Source organism: Dipodomys spectabilis, unplaced genomic scaffold (assembly GCF_019054845.1).
Source record: "Dipodomys spectabilis isolate Male_0828 unplaced genomic scaffold, ASM1905484v1 ptg000002l, whole genome shotgun sequence".
Classification (NCBI taxonomy): Eukaryota; Metazoa; Chordata; class Mammalia; order Rodentia; family Heteromyidae; genus Dipodomys; species Dipodomys spectabilis.
In genome coordinates this window covers 48960191-48979120 of record NW_024870679.1, presented here as the reverse complement: position 1 = coordinate 48979120, position 18930 = coordinate 48960191, and positions in this window count along the sequence as shown.

Genomic DNA, 18930 nt, shown 5'->3' with positions numbered 1-18930 from the left:
GCCCTTCACACCTGTAACTCCACCAATTTCACTATACTTAAGCTCTCAGATTGGGAGCAGAGATGTACAGTTGATATAAAGATAAATGGAAAGAGATTTGGCCCAGCACCTTGCTACATTTCAGTCTTGTCACTATCACCCCCGAGACTACCTCATACCAGGTCTTTCATTCCTTTTATGAGGAAATGGAGAGTGAATTTCCAACCTCCATCAAGGCTAAAAAAATCTGCTTCTCCTCCCACTGGCTGAGTCCATAGCCCAGACACAGAAGGTTACCTCATGTTATATTTGTGGGGGAACTAACTTGGGAGACCATGGAAGACCATGGAAAGACAAGGACCTAAGCCCACAGGAGCCCTTCAGTGAAACCCCCTTCTCGGAAGTATTCTATTTTCCATCCAGAAGGCTGGTTTACTATCCTGATGGGAGAATTAACTTGCCTGGGACAAAAGTTTTACAATGACACTGCCTAGGAGACCCAATGGTGTGTGTGTGGTCAGGGAGCGAGGAGGGGATTCCAAACCACATGGAACCTCAACCTAACCCTCTAACTCATCTTCCAAACCTCCAGGGAGCCCGGAACAATTTAACAGTGGGCACAAGAATTATTTAACAGTGCCCAAAGAATTGTATAGAAATTGTAAGATGCAGGCTTATACACTGCTACCCAGTGGCTGGTTCAGGTCATGTGTACTGGGCACTATCAGGCCATCTTTCTTCTTATTCTCCCTCAAACAAAGTGAATACTTGGGAGTTCCCACATACAAAGGAAAATTGAGTAAACAAAAATGGGGTGCTTTACAAATTAGGAACTGTCAGGATGATGAATGGCTTCTCAAGTGAATCATTTAGTACTATGGTCCTGTCACCTGGGCAGAAGATGGGTCCTGGGGCTATTGTACAACTACATTATTTGTTTCCAAGTAGTAGTTGAGATTATAACCAATAAAACTGCAAAAGCCTTTGACATACTGGCCAAGTAACAGAGAGAGGTACACAATGCAGTATGTAAAAACCACTTGGCCTTGGACTGTTTACTGGCTTCTGAAGGTGGGACATGTAGAAAATTCAATTTAAGTAACTGTTCACTACAAATTGATGAAAAAAGGTGATCAAAGACATTACAGATAGGATGAGGATGGGTATTCACGTACCTGTCCAGACTTGGAGGGGATGGAGCCCCAGTGATCTGTTTGGTGGTTGGTTTTCTATCTTTGATGGTCTAAAAACCCTAACAGGGGCAATAATACTTACCTTGGGAACATGTCTGGTACTGCCTAGTTCTCCTATCCTAGTGATAAAGTCTGTTGGAACTATCATTGAGGTTCCTGTGGAAAGGAAGACAGCCACCCATGTTTTGATATTATGGAAACACAAACCCCTAAATTAAGATGATGCTCTTTGACTCAGACTGTGTCTGAGAACCAATGGGGGAACATGCAGTAGAAAGGGGGTGTGACAAAGAAGAAACGCTCTTAAGTTTATAGTTGCCCCTGCTACATGAAGGGCTTTTCTAGCTGTAATTACTCTTTGTTCTGGAGTGGGAAACTGAAACTGATTGGTGGGAAACTGAAACTCATAGAAACAAAGACGTAAGAGAACTCTTGTAGCACTAGAGACAAGGCCGTCAATGAGACCACTGCTGATCCTGTATGGGAAGGACTTTTGCTTCTTGCTTCTGTAATCTGCTTGGTAGGGTACTTAAGTTGCCCCTTTGTTCTGGGGACTCAGCTTTTTGGACATTAGTCCACTGAGTTTGTGCAGGCATGTCAATAAAAATCTTGCTGCACGCAAAGCTTTGGTCTTCTAATTTCCTATTTGAGTTCCCTGCAACACCAACTATCTAAAGAAAATATATTGCCATATTTATGGCAACAATGCTGTTAATGCCACCTAATAAAGGAAATTTTATTTCTGATAAAAGAATGTTAAAAAAGCACAGATTGGTGCTGGGCCATCAATCAACTTGGATGTGCTGTTGTGCTCCCTGAATTAGCATTTTGATCAGCCTACTTGGCAGGATAAAACAATTAATATTTGTAATGTCACTTTGGTGAAAGCCAATAAGCTCTGGGATACATAGTAGAAATGGATTTCCTTGACCATTCTTTTAAGATCACACAGAGTATTTTAACTCAAAAGTAAAATGAAATAACAAGATATATAACAATGAAGTTGGCATGCTGTTTTATCTGTAATGTAAGTGGATGTTTTCTTTTGCAGTGCAAGCTCTGCTGTTAGTGACCATTTGGTCCCATTCCCATGCATCTACCAGTTCCTATAGACCTCACTAGCCCACTAGAGGAACTGGGACTCAAAGAAAAAAGGCTCCTCTCCTCATTGTGCCAATTCCTCCACACTCCCTGTCACTTGACTATGGTTGTGAACTATTAAGAGGCAGCATCAGAGATGGACACTTGTGGTTCACATCTGTAATGGTGGTTCAAAGTTAGCCTGGGTAGGAAAGACTGTGGGATTCTTTTCTACAGTTAACAATCTCCAAAACCAGAAGTAGAGCTGTAGTTCAGAGTGGTAGAGTGCTAGCCTTGAGCAAAAGAGCTCAGGGATATTGCCCAGGCCCTAAGTTCAAGCCCCTTGACTGTCCAAAAAAAAAAAGTCAGCGTCAGGCTTTGCATACGATAAGTGTGGGTAACAGGCCAGGCATTGACCTGTCCTGACATTCACCGCACAGGGACCAACATCTCAGGTTAGAATTACTTAGAGACTGTCTGGAGATGTGTGACCGCCACAGGTCTGGGTGTGGACTGTTGCAGTGGTCTGAGGATGAAGGGAAGAAACACAAAGATGACCAAGACATGGTCCCACTCGGGGGAGATCCACATCTCAAGTGGAAGATGACATTCCAGAAACCAATTACACAGTTGCAGGCACTGGGAAAACAGAGATAATAAGTTGGGGTCTCCGTTGGCTTGTAGCTCATAACTTGATAATGAGAGAGACATGTGAATAGAGAATTGTGATCACAAATGAGAAACGAATGCCAAGTGTTCCTAGGAGGATGGGGTGGAGCATGAAGATCAGAAGAAGTTTTTGTAGAAGGGTGGACACAAAGGACTTTTGAGGTGGGGTTGGTTGAGAGGGCTAGTGTAATGATGGCAACTGCCATTCTTAAGTTTTGGCATACTGGCTCTCTTAATCCTGATGACAGCCTTATTCGCAAGTAACATTGGGTCACTTGCTTGTGATTATCGAGTTTATTAGTCAGGGGCAGAACTGGTTTCAAATTCTGAAGTCTGTCTCTGGGTTTGGGCATCTGCATCACACTGCCACCATGTACCACAAGTGCGTGGTATAGGAGAGGAGGGGGCCAGGTAAGATTAGAGCTGATATGTAAGTGTGGTAGATGGTGCAGAGATTTTTCTGCCTCCTGCCTGAGCTGAGACTTTCCCTGGTAGACACAGAAAGATAATGCAGAGGAGAGCTTGCATGCAAGATGAAGAAAACCACCTTGGCAGTGTGATCATGAACTAGATGCAAAAGAACCTGGAGGCTGTCTTAAGGCAGTTGCTCCACCTGGGGAGAGCAGAAGGGCAGAGGGGCAATGGGCTGGAGAGGAGGGACACAAGTAAGAATGATTTAAGAAGTAACAGTGCCCAGAATGAGAGGAGCAATTGGATATAGAAGGACGCAGGAATTGTCAGGGCCAACACTTGTGGCTTGAGCATCATTTGCAGCTATCATCTCTGAATGGTATTCTGGGCTGCTGAATGCTGCTATTGTCCCCTGCTAGCTCAGTGGAGGGATGGCAGAGAGAAGGTCACAGTCCCCCAACCAGGCTGTCCCAGCCTGACTTGCAGGGCCATCTCTTTGTTCTCAGACACCAAAAACAAACAAAAGAGCGGAGAGACACAGCGTGGACAGTTGTGCCTCTCGCAGGGGAGTCTTAAGTCCCTGCTACTGGAAACCCAGATCCTTTTTGGCTAAGTCCCAGGATTCTAAATACCCTATCTCCTCCCTTACCCAAGAAAGCAAACTTTTGGTTTGCATCATTCCAACCTCTGCACCTGGGAAGGCAACTCACTCACATTTGTTATTGGTGCTGGTGGTGGTCATAGGGCTTGAACTTGGATCATAGGCACTGTCCTTGAGCTTTTGTGCTCAAGGCTGGTGCTCTACCACTTGGAGCCACAGTCCTACTTCCAGTTTTCTGGTAATAAATTGGAGATAAGAGTCTCATAGACTCCCCTGACAAGGCTGGCTTCCAACTGCAATCCTCAGATTTCAGCCTCCTGAGTAGCTAGAACTACAGGAATGAGCTGGCTCCATCTCACATTTTCTAGCAATGTGGTGCTTTTCTCTGCATTGTTTCCACCTTGCCATCTAGACTAATTTCTCCGTCTCACCTTTGCATACTCAAGAGGCTTATTAAAGCATTTTCCCAAACAAAAGCACAGTCTTCTCCTAAAGATGGATTTTGTTGTCATCTCTGGAATACAAAAATGGCTGCAGGCAGCTTTGAAAATTGCAAGGTTTTCATTTCTTCCATAATGTTCAATATGGAAAAAAAAAAGAAATAAAAAAAGTGAAGAATGGAGATCATTAGATTTAGTGGCTTTTTTTTTTTTTTTTTTGCTGGTCCTGGGGCTTGAACTCAGGGCCTGGGCACTGTCCTTGAGCCTCTCTGTGTTCAAGGCAAGTGCTCTACCACTTGAGCCACAGCACCACTTCTGGCTTTTTCCGTTTATGTGGTACTAAGGAATCAAACCCAGGGCTTCATACATGCTAGGTAAGCACTCTACCACTAAGCCACATTATTCCCAGCCCATTGCAGCCACCTTATTGAACAAACATTAATTGAAGGAGATTTTCTACTTCTAGCAATAAAGGATCATATCGGAGAACTAAACTAGTCCTTACCCATACTGGGCCATGGGTCATCTCTGGCCCAAAAAGGAACAAAAAAAAAATCTCAGTTTCTTCCATTGAATTAACATGGTCCTCCTGACTACCTCCCACTCCATACCTGGTTAAAGCAGATATAATCCTTCTCCAGTAGAAGATATAGTCATCCACAATCTCAAGTTATATCTGTGAACAAATTTTCCAATGCAAAATCTGACATCAAATCAAACTAGGTGCTCTAGTTTGGCTCTTAAATATCCCCAAAATGCCTATGTATTGAAGCTTTGGTTCCTAGCCTGTGGCATTATTGGAGATGGTGGAGCCTTTGGGGATGAGGCCTAGAGGGAAGAAGTTTGGTTATTGGGGTTTCCCTCTAAAGAAAATATTGGGATTCTGCCCATTCCTCACTTTCTTGCTCCCATGATATGAGCAGCTTTGCTCTACCACATGCTCCTTCCTTGATATTTGGTCCCATTCCAGGTCCCAAAGTAATGGAGCCAACCAAAGCATTTGAAACTATGAGCTAAAATAGTTCTTTAAAAAATATGTATGTAAGCCGGGCGCTGGTGGCTCACGCCTGTAATCCTAGCTACTTAGGAGGCTGAGATCTGAGGATCGCGGTTCAAAGCCAGCCCAGGCAGGAGAGACCGTGAGACTCCTATCTCCAATAACCACCAGAAAAACCGGAAGTGGCGCTATAGCTCAAGTGGTAGAGCGCTGGCCTTGAGCTGAAGAGCTGAGGGACAGCGCCCAGGCCCAGAGTTCAAGTCCCACGGCCGACCGAAAAAAAAAAAATGTATTTATCTCTGGTATTTTTGCCACTGACAGTGGCAAAAAGGTGAGGGGCCAGGTGATACTAGGTGTAGGAATAAACATGATAACAGGAGTGATATCTAGCCTCAAAAGCAAATAATATAGAGATGCTCAGACATAGATTAAGATGGTTATTGGAGAACTATTATATGTCAAACACCTGCACTAGGCACTGAGGATAAAATAGTGAGCAAACAAATCATGATTTCCACTTTTTTTGTGCTTTTGCAGTCTTCTAAGGGAGACAGATATTCATCAAATCAATTGTAGTAGGTTGATTGCAAAAAGGTCCCAGGTTTCCCCTTCCTTGCACCTGTAAACCCCCCTCCCCGTTAAACCCCCATAATGTGACTTTGCAGCTCTCCTAAAGATAGGTGAAATCTGCTTTGGGCTGGCCTTGCACTTGCTATGGTCTACAGAATGTTGCAAAGAAGGTGGCAATTCAGAGCCCAAATCTCTAGAAGCCTTGTTTCCATTTGCTTGTGCTCTTAGGATACTGACTCTCTGAACAATTCCAGACTCTCCAGTTGGAGAAAGGGAGATAATCCCAGCCATTGCCCCAGACTTGAAAAAGAGTCCAGCCAAGAACCACAAATCTGCTTTGCTGACTTGCAATGGCTACAGGCACCTGAATGAGCCCCCCTGAGCTCAGTGCAGATCAGTAGAACTCTCCAACAGTCCTCCGAGAACAGATACTTATTGCAGGTGCAGTGATAGTTATGTGGCATTATTGTGGACAGATGACTGAAGCAAACACAAATGAGTAACTGTAACCAGATGAATAAAGGAAATGTATTGGGCTCCCATGTTTAAAAGAGGAAGGTGATGTGTCTAGTGTGTTTTCATTTATGGTGTTTATGCTTTTTGTTGGTGGCTTCTTGACTATGTAAGTTATTGATGTCATTTATCAATTCTGGAAAATGACTGCTTCCTGTCAGAATATTTCTTTGACTCACTTTCTTCTTTCTGGAATAGAAATGAAGCATCTTGCTGTGGGTAACTTGTTTTATGTGTCTCCCACATGTTTTTCCTGCCTGTGTTGTAATAAGAAATTTTGTTTGGATTCTGTTTCTACTTGATACATCTCATTTGTATATGCATGACAGATCTTCAGAGGCCTCTGCTCATTCACTAGGATGCTAATTTTAATTATTTATTTATCAAAACTTCTGCTGGATTCTTTTTTTGGGGGGGGGGTTGGGTGGGTTAATTTTGGCGCTCAAATTCAGGGCCTAGGCACTGTCCCTGAGCTTTTTCCACTCAAGGCTTTTGTGCTCTACCACTTTGAGCCACAGCTCCAATCTGGTTTTCTGGTGGTTAATTGGAGAAAAGAGTTTCATGGTCTCTGAAACATGATCCTCAGATCTTAGTCTCCTGAGTAGCTAAGATTACAGGTATGAGTTGTTATTTGTTTGTTTAAAGAAATCACAAGAAACTGCTGGATTCAAGACTTCTGGGGTTGTTTCTTTTGGAAATAGTAGCCAGGATCACCGGTAAGCAGTTCTTGATATGAGCTAGCTTCTCCTCTGGAGACCCTCTAGCACTCCAGTGCCTCTCAGCTCTCATGGGTATTTACATAAGCAAAAGGCCCCAAAATGTAAGTCTCATTAGATGCTAGTAACTCAGCTTCTGCTTATCCCCTTTTGTTTCAAGTCATCCCATACTTTCTACTTGTTAGCACTGAGATCCCTAGGTAGTGAAGCTATCGGGTAGCGATTTCTCTGAATTATTAGATGCTTGTCTTTCTCAGGAGCCTCCCAACCCTGGCCATTCTGCTGTCTTAGAGTATAGTCTTTGGATGCTTTCCAGCATTTCCTGGATGAAGGAAAACAGAAGCATTTGCTAATGAGGCCCATGATTCTCCTGCAAACAGACTCTGGAAAATAGGTAAATTTGACTAATCTATTTTTCTTTCTTGGTACTATTATTATGGGTAATTCAGGACTTATTACAACTGTCAAATCTTGATTTCACAAATGGGGAAAGAGTTGGTCAAAAGGTTGCCCAGCTAATCTCAGATTTTTAAAGTATATATTTTGGTAAAATATGTAGTTGAGCCTTCTCAGTTCCTAAGGTAGGTGTCCCTGGTGAATACATTTCTTCATGGGGCAAATTTTCATGTAATAGCAGTAGTTTTTGTCATTTTTTTGTTGCAAATCTCAGAAATCCATACGCATAACAAACATTTATTATGGAGGCGTCATATTACTTAAGTGGAAAGGGTTTGTGAACATCGCCTTTGTACTGTTAGAAAAAATAGAAATCTCATGTGAAAAGTTCTCTATGTTGTGGAGAGACCCCTTCCATTTCTTCTTCCTTCCCTGTTGAGTTGCTGAGAATGGTGGTGCTAACTAAGTCTTTGCCCAGTTAAGTCAGGAGGATTTCTGTGGACTTCCTGATCCTACTCTTCAAGGGCTGGTAAGTTATCTAGAGGACTCTTTTGGCTGAGTAAGCATAACCAGAAAAGGAGGATTTCATTGTTTATCAGTGGATGTATCATGGAACCCCAGAGTGGAAATGATATAGCCACCTCAGACAAAATTGAAACTAGGAGGTGGGGAGAATCTAGGCTTTCTCATCCTTTTCATCATTCATCTCTGTTCAGTCTGTATCCCTGGAGATAAATGTTCTCTGCTTTTTTTCCATTAGTGAGAAAGAATAGGGTTCCTGATTTATAGCTATAGGCAGAGCTTCAGTTGCTTGTCTTCTCAGTACCAATCAGAGATATTCCAGTTGTCCCAGAGCTGAGAGATCATCCCTGCTCCCACACAGTGTCACATGACACAGATGTGGTGCCTAACAGCCTTCCTTAGCCAGATTGGGAGTTCCAACAGAAGGGAAAGAGGGAGTAGAGAACTGGGCCAAACAATCAAAAAGGGTTGATTATAGCTGAATACTTTATGAGAACATTGAAAGCCTGACTTGATATTATAAGTCTTCACTTTCTTCAAAAGAGAGCAGGAGAGGGGCTGGGAAGGTGGCTCAGTGGTAGAGTGCTTGCCTGGCATGCATGAGGGCCTGGGTTTGATTCCTCAGCACCACATAAGCAAAAAGAAAAAAGCCGGAAGTGGCGCTGTGGCTCAAGTGGTAGAGCGCTAGCCTTGAGCTGAAGAGCTGAGGGACAGCGCCCAGGCCCAGGGTTCAGGCCCCATGACCGGACACCCCCCCCCAAAAAAAAAAGAGAGCAAGAGAATGCCTTAGCCCTTGCCTCACCTGAGGCCTTGCTTAGCCTGGCCTCGGACCCTGCATTTTCTTGCCTCAGGCCAGACCTGGCCTAGCCTCAGGCATGACTTGGGCCCTTATTACATACATCTCAGGTCTACTTTGCCTCCCTTGGCCTAGCCTCCCCTGGCCTCAGGACTTGCCAGGCTGGGACTATTCTAGTTTCTACCTGTTTCAAACCATGCCTTTGCCTAAGGCCATGACTTGCTTTGCTTCAGGCCTTGCCTCCCCTCAGGCCTTGAATAGGCCTTACCTTGCCTGAGGCCTTGTCTCTTGCCTTGCTTCTGGCCTTGCCTCAAGCCTCATCTTACTGCAGGCCTGTCCTCAGGCATTGCCTCAAGCCTAGTCTTGCCTTGCCTCAGGCCTCACCTCAGGCCTTGCTTTGCCTTCCCTTGCCTCAGGCCTTGCTTTGTCACAGGCCTTATCTTCCATCAGGCTTTGCCTCCTCTCTGGCTCTATCTCATCTCAGCCTGAGGCTTCAAACCCCTGGCCACTGTGATATTCATGTCTAGATCTGGCCAGTGGAGGTGCCAATCTTTTCCCTCCCCGATGTGTTATTAGCTATTGCCATGTGGCTGAAGTAAAAGGTTTGCTTCAAAACATTCACCTTTGATGCTCCCTCTTGCCCAGAAGTTGGATCTACACTTTAAAAGTTTTATTTTTTTCTCCAAGAACTTATTTTAATTTCTGAAAGTTTTACAGTTGCATAAGTAATACATTCATTTAAATAACTCTATTTGTATTTATTGTAGGAAAAAATTATATCCCAGACATACCATTTTTCATGGTGGGGAAAACAAGACAATTTACCAGTCTGTTGTAACTGGTAAGGATTCCTGTGTCCTTCTGACAGCATTGTGCCTGACCCAGCAACACCATCTCAGGAAGTCTGTGGTTAAGATGTGAGCTATTATCTTGCCCATGTAATTGTAACCCCTCTGTACAGTATTTTCACACACACACACAAAATGTGAGCTGCAGGGAGAATATGTATGGCCCACCTACCAATGGGAGCCAGTGATGCCATCTGATGAGAAGGTTGGAAATTCCTGGAAGCATTGGTCCTGGCTTTAAGTCCTACTCCCTACCTGTTCTTTGTGTTACTCTGGTCAGCTTTACACAATCTGTTAAGACTCTGACACATGAATAATAAAGTTTTATCAACTTGTACCTTTTTTTTTTAAACCAGTACTGGGGCTTGAACTCAGGATCTGGGCACTATCCCTTAGCTTTTTTAAATTTTCCTTCAAGGCTGGCCCCCTACCAATTGAGCCCCTTCTGACTGTGCTTGATGGTTGGAAATAAGAATCTTTCAGATTTGTTTCTTTCAAACCTTGATCCTCAGATCTCAGCCTCCCGAGTAGCTGATTATATGTGTGATCACTAGTGCCTGGCTCAGTAATGTATTTTAAGATGGAAAATGAATTCAATGGAATTTTAATATTGGTAATTGTAATCAAATTTGCCCCAGCCTCTAGTGGCCAAAATATCACCTTCATCTTTTCCGTAGCTCTGAGTCAAAAACTTGCTCCTGTCTCTCACGTCTCTGACAAGTGAGCATATCAACATTATTCTAGTCTTCCATTTTTGTTAAGAGTTAAGTTTGTTTTGGTAAGGAAGAGACAATTTTGTTTCTTCCCTCCTGAATTTCTGCCCCAAACAGAACAAAAGGTGACTCCAACTAGGGCAGAACAGAGCAGTCTAACTACGCAGTAATGCCATGTCTGTAAATACTGTCCTATCAGACAAGGTCTATGTGACTTAAGTGTCACTGTTAAATAAGGAAGGCTAACTGGCTTGGTCCCTTGGGCTCACAAAACCAAAAACCTAGGGCCTCAGGACAATCCCAGGAGAATTTAAAGGCACCCTTATTTAACTTGCTTTAAAAAAAATAGTGTGCTGAGTTTTTATGTTTGACTTGGCGGACATGCTGGCTGGGGGTGGGGTGGGTCTGCCGCTGAGTTCAGCATCAGCCCGAGATCTTGCCTAGATGGATGGAGGGAGAAAGTCTGCTAAAATGAAGGGTTGGGGGCAGGTGTGAGAGCTCAGCTTTTGTTCAACTCCAAGGAAGGAGAGGCCAGAGAGAAAAATGGTTGTGTCTCTAGGACTGGATTTGTACCATATTTGGAATAGAATGAGCATTAATGTCAGAACATGGGACGCCTCTTTGTTTGGAGCTGGACAGGAGCCTAGACATGCTGGGACTTTGAGGATCCTGTTGGAGGTTTCCAGGCCTGCCTATAATACCAGTCAGTGAGATCAGTAAGCCTTCTCCTGGAGCCTTCAAGGTGAGCTCCACTAATGAGGAAGTGGCCCCCGCATGGAGGGCTGTCTAGCTCTCCCCTCCCTGTCCTGAAGTTTACAGGAACCCTCCTAACTTTGTGGTAACTTGGAGACTAGAGAGTTATCAGCTTCCTGGCTCCATTCATGGCCAAGGAAGAGTGTCAAGAGAGAATTGAGAAGGGAGCCAAGGAAAGAATCTTTGAGAGTTAGGAGAACTCTTATTAGTTTATAAATATGCAAACTCCTTTTTTTCCTTTCCTTTTCTGGCAGTGCTGTGTGAGATTGAACTCAAGACCTCATACTTGCTTTGGCAAAGGCTTGAGTCACTTCCCCCCTCCCCCTGCCATCCTATGCTTTTAGTTTGTTTTGTGCTTTTTGCCTGGTCAGCCTCAGACTATGATCCTCTTATCTCTGCCTTCTGAGTAGCTGGGATTATAGGTAGGTATCATCACATACAGCCTCAAACTCATTTTTTTTTCTGGTGTTCCTAGCTTACATGGCTTTGCTCAGATTTTTTTTAATCTTTGAATTCCCTTATTAATTTTTAATGTAAATTATTAGCAGAAATGAATTGTATAAAGGGGTTTTGTTGTGATATTTACAGGTATGCATATAAAGTACTTTGACCAAATTCTCCATCTATATTACTCTTCCTTAAATTTCTTTCTCCTGCCCCCTCCATTTAAATAGTTTTAGTAGATTTCATTATGCCATTTTCACATATATAATGTATTTTTATCACATTCCTTCTTCATATCTATATGTCTAAATTCTTCTAGAGCCTCAAGTAAGAGTAAACTTTTTCTTCTGTTTACTGGCTCCTCATTTTCTACTTCTGGTTGTTGTTATTTGTTTGACCACCCATGTTTTCTGGTAGGTAGAAAACTCAGTTTCCTACCCTTGTGGTCCAGATTCATGGTGGCGGTGACTGCGAGGAGGGTTATGTCATAATTCAGCCCACCATAGTGGAGTAGGAACACAGCTTTGTGAGCAGATTACCCTTTGGTTGAACTTAACCCTGCCATTCACTAATTGTGTAGCACTGGGCAAATTCCTCAGCTTGGCTGAGTGAAGTTATCTTGAGAATTAAATAAATTAGCCTACATGTGCTGGGTTCACAGTGTTCTAGAGGTATTAAATTCTGTTTTCCATGTTCCCTCTTGTCCAGCTAGTGTAGAAAGAGCTTCCTACCTAGTTTTAGCAACAAACAACCTTCCCCCACAAAGCAATGAATCAATCAACAATATGAAACTTTCAAGATGGAGAATAATAGTGTACACCTGTAATCCCAGCTGCTTGGGAGGCAGAGACAGAAAGACTGTGGCTTGAGGCCAACCTGGCTAAAAAATTAGTGGGACCCCAGGTCAACAACAAACTGGGCATGGCAGAAGTGGCTCAATTGCTTTGTGGAATGTCTAAAACCTTTGCAGGACAGGCAGCTACCTCTATACCTCTTGGGGTTCCCAAGACACTGGATTTGATGGTAGGAGATGGGAATACCTAGTGAGCTAAGAGAAGTGTTAGTAATGTGGGGTTCTCTCAGTGTCCTAGAAGGAAGAGGTGTCACTCTCAGAGGTGGTGAACTGAGAGGGCAAGGCCAGTGAAGGAGTGGTAGAGCTCCCAGAGCTTTTCCTGAAGCAGCTAGGAACTGCTGGACAGTTGTGGCCTGGGAGGACCACAGCAATTGCCTGGCTATGACAAGGCAGGAAGAGCAGGGAGTATAAGAAATAGCCTCTCTGCTCCTTCCCTCCCTCCCTAATCTCTTATGTTAGAGCCTCGCCTCCCATTGGCTGAGAACTTTCCCAGAAGTCAGAGGGTACTGGTGATGCATCCACAGAGCAAGGCCAAAGGCAGGGCGTGGAGAACAGCCAGCAAGGTCTCACTGCTCTGCAAGGTTTGTTGTCTGGCAGTAAAGTGTGTTAGACACTTGGCTTGTGATCAGTGGAATTGAGGGGGAAGGGGAAGCCTAATCAGCGTCTGGCTAAATTCTGATTTATTCTCTTTGCTTTTGGAAATGTAATAATCTTCTCCATCAAAGCTCCATCTATCTGCCAAAATAATGCACGGCCTTTTGTACAAATGAAAGACTTACTGCTATTATGCAAACATAAAGGAGACCTCATTTGCATGTAGCGAGGGTTGGGGAGGGGAAGAAAAAAAATCCTATTTGCAATAAAATTAATTATACCAGTGTGGCAAAGAGACACATGAGTATCCATTTAACACTTGGACAGGAGCAGAACTAAGTTTCCTTGCCAACCCTGATGAAATAATGGAGCCAAAATGAAAATACTCTGAAAAATGGGGACCTGGCGAGAATAAACAGGAATGGGGGGATTTCTGGCCACTAGAAGACCCTCCCCCCACTCTGCAGAAACAAAAGATGGAAATAAAGGTTTTTACAAATAACAACCATGAATATTAATGTTCTAGAGCTCATGCTTGTACCCAGTTTCTCATGAAAATGGCTTTTTTTGCAGAGGGCTGTTAGCTGGTGATTTGGGTCTGTTGTGAAGTAGTAAGGAGGACATGTTTTGAATCTGAAACCTGGAGGCAGGTAGGACCAAGAGAGGTTTGTTATACAGTTTTGCTTGAGTTTCAGGAAATAGGACACTGCAAAAGCAAGCAAAGAAATCACTGGCATGGAGAAGAGAAAATTGGAGTGTCTGTGACTAGAGGATTATTTAGTTCATAAGGTGACCAGGTTCCTCACATTATGTGAACATATAGGGCTGCTTTGTCTGGCTGCCGCAAGCAGAGGGAAGGTGTCTTGGGTATAGGCTCTTGTGTCTATCTAGGTCTTAGTCTATCTCCCATATCTATGCCAAAGAGACACACCCAAGACATGTTAAGAAATGTATTAAGGAGCCAGATAAGGTGTCTCCAGACTTGGTCTCCCATAAAAGCTATACATGGCTGGGCTCTGATGACTCAACTCCTGTAATCCTACCTACTAAGTAGGCTGAGATCTGAGGATTGGGGTTTGAAGCTAGTCTGGGTGGGAATGTCCCTGAGACTATCTTCAATTAACAACCCCCAAAGCAGGAAGTGGAGCTGAGGCTCAAGTAGAGCAGCAACAGCCTTGAGCAAATAAGCTCAGGGACAGCTCCGAGGCCCTAAATTCAAGCCGTAGTATCAGCACAAATGAACCAACACACAACAGATTAGGCATGGTGGTATGTGCCTGTCATCCCAGTGAAGACACATAGGAGGATTGCCATCCAAGCCATCCATCTAGCCTAGGCATAGAGTGAGACCTTATCTCCAACAACTAAAGGGTCTGGTGGAGTGGCTCAAGTGGAAGAGAACCTGTCTAGCAAGCGTGAAGCCCTGAGTTCACACCCCAGTACTGTTCGGAAATGCATATTTCTCCAAGCTCCCCACAGATATCTTGGGCATCAGGATGGGAGAGAATGTTGTGTTTTTGTTGTTTTGAAACAGGGTCTTTCATTGTATTCCAAGTTGGCCTGGAACTGGCTCTTCTTGCCATAGTCTCCTAGGTGCTGAGATTATAGATATGCACTAGCACCTAGTTAGGGAATATTGCATGCTGATTTCCTCCCTTGCCATCTGAGAACCCTGTGCCTACTACCTACTACCACCTACCCTCTAAACCTTCCTGCTTCTGGGACTCAGCTCAGCTCAGTGCCCATTGCACAACAGGTGTTACCCTTTGCTTCTAGGTAAGTGAAAGCCCCAGGGACTATCTGGAAAGAATAGTGATAATTTGCTTCAGGTCATCTGCAGCTAGCTATCAACGAAAGGAAATGCGGGCTGACTCGCTTCAGCCCCTTTCCCTCCACTCCAAAGTCAGGGTCAAAGGTAAAAGCATTGTAAAAGAGAACATAGGTCATTTGTGGTGCTGGAGGTCAAACTTAGGACATTGCACTTGGTGGGCACGCGTTTTGCCACTGAGCTACATTCCAGCCCTGCCTCTGCCTTTTGATCTGTAAAATGGACTAATCATAGATTTTCATGTCGTTATGGTCAGGTAAATGAGGTACTATGCAAATGAGGTATATGCAAAACATCCAGAACAGTGACATATATTGAATTGATATCCAGTATGAGCTGTCACAACAGCAATTATCACATGGCATACTCTAGGGAGGTGTGTCTGGTGTGAAATGTTATTTATCTACTGGGATGTACATTTTTTTTTAACATCTAAGGGGTGATGATAAAGTTGTCTTAGTTGGAGGATACTAAGTGAATCAGACAGAGCCTTTTTGGAAGAAATAATATTTGGAAGAAATAATAGTGTGTTCTCCTAGTCATAGTGCTAATTTTTTTTTGCATTTCTTCAATTACGGTGTGTGTGTGTGTGTGTGTGTGTGTGTGTGTGTGTGTGTGTGTGTGTGTGTGTGTGTGTGTGTGTGTGTGTGTACTGGAGCTTGAACTCAGGGCCTGGGCACTGTCCCTTAGCTCAGTGGTGTGACTTGGGTAGTGACAGGTAAACAGACAGTAAAAGAATAATCTAAACTGATCCTTTTTGGCATATCTGTCCCCTGCCCCTAGGGAGAGGAGAGGAAGCAGGAGGGAGAGCAGAAAGAGCAGTGGATGCTTCCAAAAAGGGACAAAGACTGGGCAGCTGGTTGGTGTGTTGTTTCTGAATTTTCCTGATCTCCATGGAGTTTTTGTTATTTTTGTTCATTTGCTTATTTTGAATTACTTAGCAGATCTAACATTTCCCTATTGGAGGAAAATACAAGTGGGAGGAGTTCTCCTGTACCAATTTTAATGGTAACCTTGTCTCCATGCTCTCAGGTATCTGACCCAACTGAGCTCAGGGATGCTCCTGCCAGGGCTCTAAGCTATACAGACACAGGTGAGACAGAGAGATAGATGAGAGTACTCTGGTTTTCAGGCTACCCAGGTCAGAGCTGGCTGTTGATGGCTTCATCAAGTCTGTGGCTATGACACTATGGGTCCAGGGACAGCTGTCTTTGCAGTAGCTTCATCAAATTGACCTGGGTCAGCACTGGCTCACCTGCCAGGTCCTTTCCAAGCCTGGTTCAACAGCTCCCTTCATTTTTCCAGCTGCCTGATGCCCTGCCAAGACAGAGCTCATTTCTGTTGCTTGCAACCAGGAAGCCTGCTATATCCACATGGCCTAGTTGCCTTCCTTTGAAGCAGAAAGCGAGATCCATCCCAATGAAATACCTCCAGCTCCTTATAAACCTTAAATGCTATCTGCACTTTGATTCCTGTGCGTGTGTGAATTTCACTTTCAACATTACAGATGTACAAACATAATGCATCACCATGCACTGAGATATTGTAACTATGGTGATGGGCAGAAAGAGCACTGCTCCAGCAATTAGACCAGGTCATGGCTATAGTTGTGCAACCTTGAGCAAGAAGTTCCTTTTCTCTTTAAGCTAAGATGAACTTAGAGCTCTTTTCCAGTGCTTAAGATTCTATAATTAATCCTAGCTACTCAGGAGGCTGAGATGTGAGGATCACAGTTTGAAGCAAGCCCACATAGGAAAGTCAGTGAGACTCTTATCTCCAATTAACCAGAGGCAATCTGGAAGTGAGGCTGTGGTTCAGGTGGTAGACTGCAAGCTTTGAGCAAAGAAACCAAGTGAGAACAAGAGGCCCCTAGTTCAAGCCCCCATACCAGTATAAACACATACAAACACACACACACACACACACACACACACACACACACTACCACCACTACCACCACCACCACCACCACCACCACCACCACCACCACCAAGAAAGGCTATTCAGATTGGGGAGCAGACAGCACACAGTCCTTCAAGCCAGTATGATCAGAAACCCAATGGATCTAGAGGGGTGGGAACAACGCCAAACAGGCTCAGGCCATTTCGCTGCCTCTGTGTGTCCCTTCCTCCACTCAGCCTTCTACCATGGAGGGAAGGTACTGAGGAAGAAAGAGAGTAGGGCCTTGTCTCCTGAGGCACAGGGCTGCCACTGAACAGTAAACTGATCTGCTTACACCCAGATGATAGTGCCAGGGGCGCTTCTAGCTCTCCAAACCCCCAACCTCCTAGCATGAGTTAGGGCCAAGCAGTACCCACGACTCTTATGTGGGGACAATATTAGATATGACCACATACAAGTATAGCAATTCCACATCAAGGGTCTCATACTGGTGATCGCTCTGCTCCTCACTGCCATCCAGGCATCAAGTCCACACTTTTGGAGCTGTTTGCAGCGAGCTCAGCAGGCCAGCTGGGAGATGACACAGAGCAGGGATGGACTCACCTGTGGAACAGCCTGTGTGCTCTTCTGCAGTCAGGATTGGGCACTGTCTCCATCATGGCAGGTCTCCTCTAGCCGTTAACAAAGAAGTTCTCAGAAGTCACTCTGGAGTTCCCTGTTTTCTGAATCCCATCTTTCTGGACCTACTGCATAGCAGTAACTCAGTTTCTCCTTTGTAACTGTTACAGGGATCCCTCTCCATTGCCATTGGTCCAATTCTTCAGCCAGGACCACTAAGGGCCCAGCTGTCTAGGGATGAAAGTCTGGTCTTTATCAGTGCTTGCACAGAAAGTGATTGGTGGAAAGTACAGTGAGCTTAGAAAGGACCCTGAAAGAGGGAAGCCACATTAATATACACATATATACACACACATACATATATATGTGTCTATCTAAATATATACATATGTGTATATATATATATATATATATATATATATATATATATATACATTAGTGTGTATGTGTGTGTGCACGCACGCACGCGCGTGTATGTATGTGCATGTACTTAGCTTTTGGTGACTCATCTCTACCACTTGAGTCACACTAAAACTTCCAGCATTTTGGTGGCTAATTGGAAATGAGAATCTCACACATTTCTGTCTGGACTGGCTTTGAACTGTGATTCTCAGATCTCAGCCTCCTGAGTAGCTAGGTTTACAGACGTGAGCCACTGGTTCTTGGCCAAAAGACATATTTTATGCTAAGTGCTTCTACCTCTACTCTTATAGGAAGAGTATGATGGCCAGCCTTGAAATTTAGATTCAAGGGGGGGGGGGACACTTGAAGTGGCAGCATTAATATGATATAAAAGCCAAGGGCATCAATGTCTTCCTGTGCTTACAGTGAGGGTTTCATCTTTTAAATGTTGGACAGTATGGAAACAGGGTGGTAAATGGGGTGGATGAACTGATTGTTCTTCCTTTACACTCTTGTATTTGTTCTCTGTCCTGTGTTTATTCCTGTTTCTTGGCTGCTGACTGCTTAAGGGTATTGAAGAATGGGAGGCAGCTCCCCATCAAACCTACCCTCCAGCAGAGGCTGATCTGACCCCAACTCCTCCATGGTCCTGCTCTTCTGCCACCTCTTCCTGACTCTTCATTTTATGGCTATTGTTGGCTGACTATACTGGGGTCTCAACATTCCTGCCCAGACTTCTATAAGTGATCTCTTCACTGAAGTCCCTTTATTTGAGTCTTAGAAGGCAAGCTTTGCCCTCACTGGGACTTGACCAACGCAGTGATTCTCTCCTCCAGTCTTGAGTACCTCCAAAAATGGATATTGTCTTATTGCATCATCTCTACAAAGGTTATCTGACCATGTAGTATTCAATGAACCAATCAAAACTCTGCTGAGGATCTGTCTTTTCCCATGACTCTTGCAAGGCCAGAACAAAAAACATTTAAAACAGATATGTATGCTCTTAATTTCTATTTCTAAGAAAGTCACCAGGATTCTTTCCATTGTGCCCCTTCTTGAGGTTCCCAATGCTTCCAGGTATGGTCCCAATGC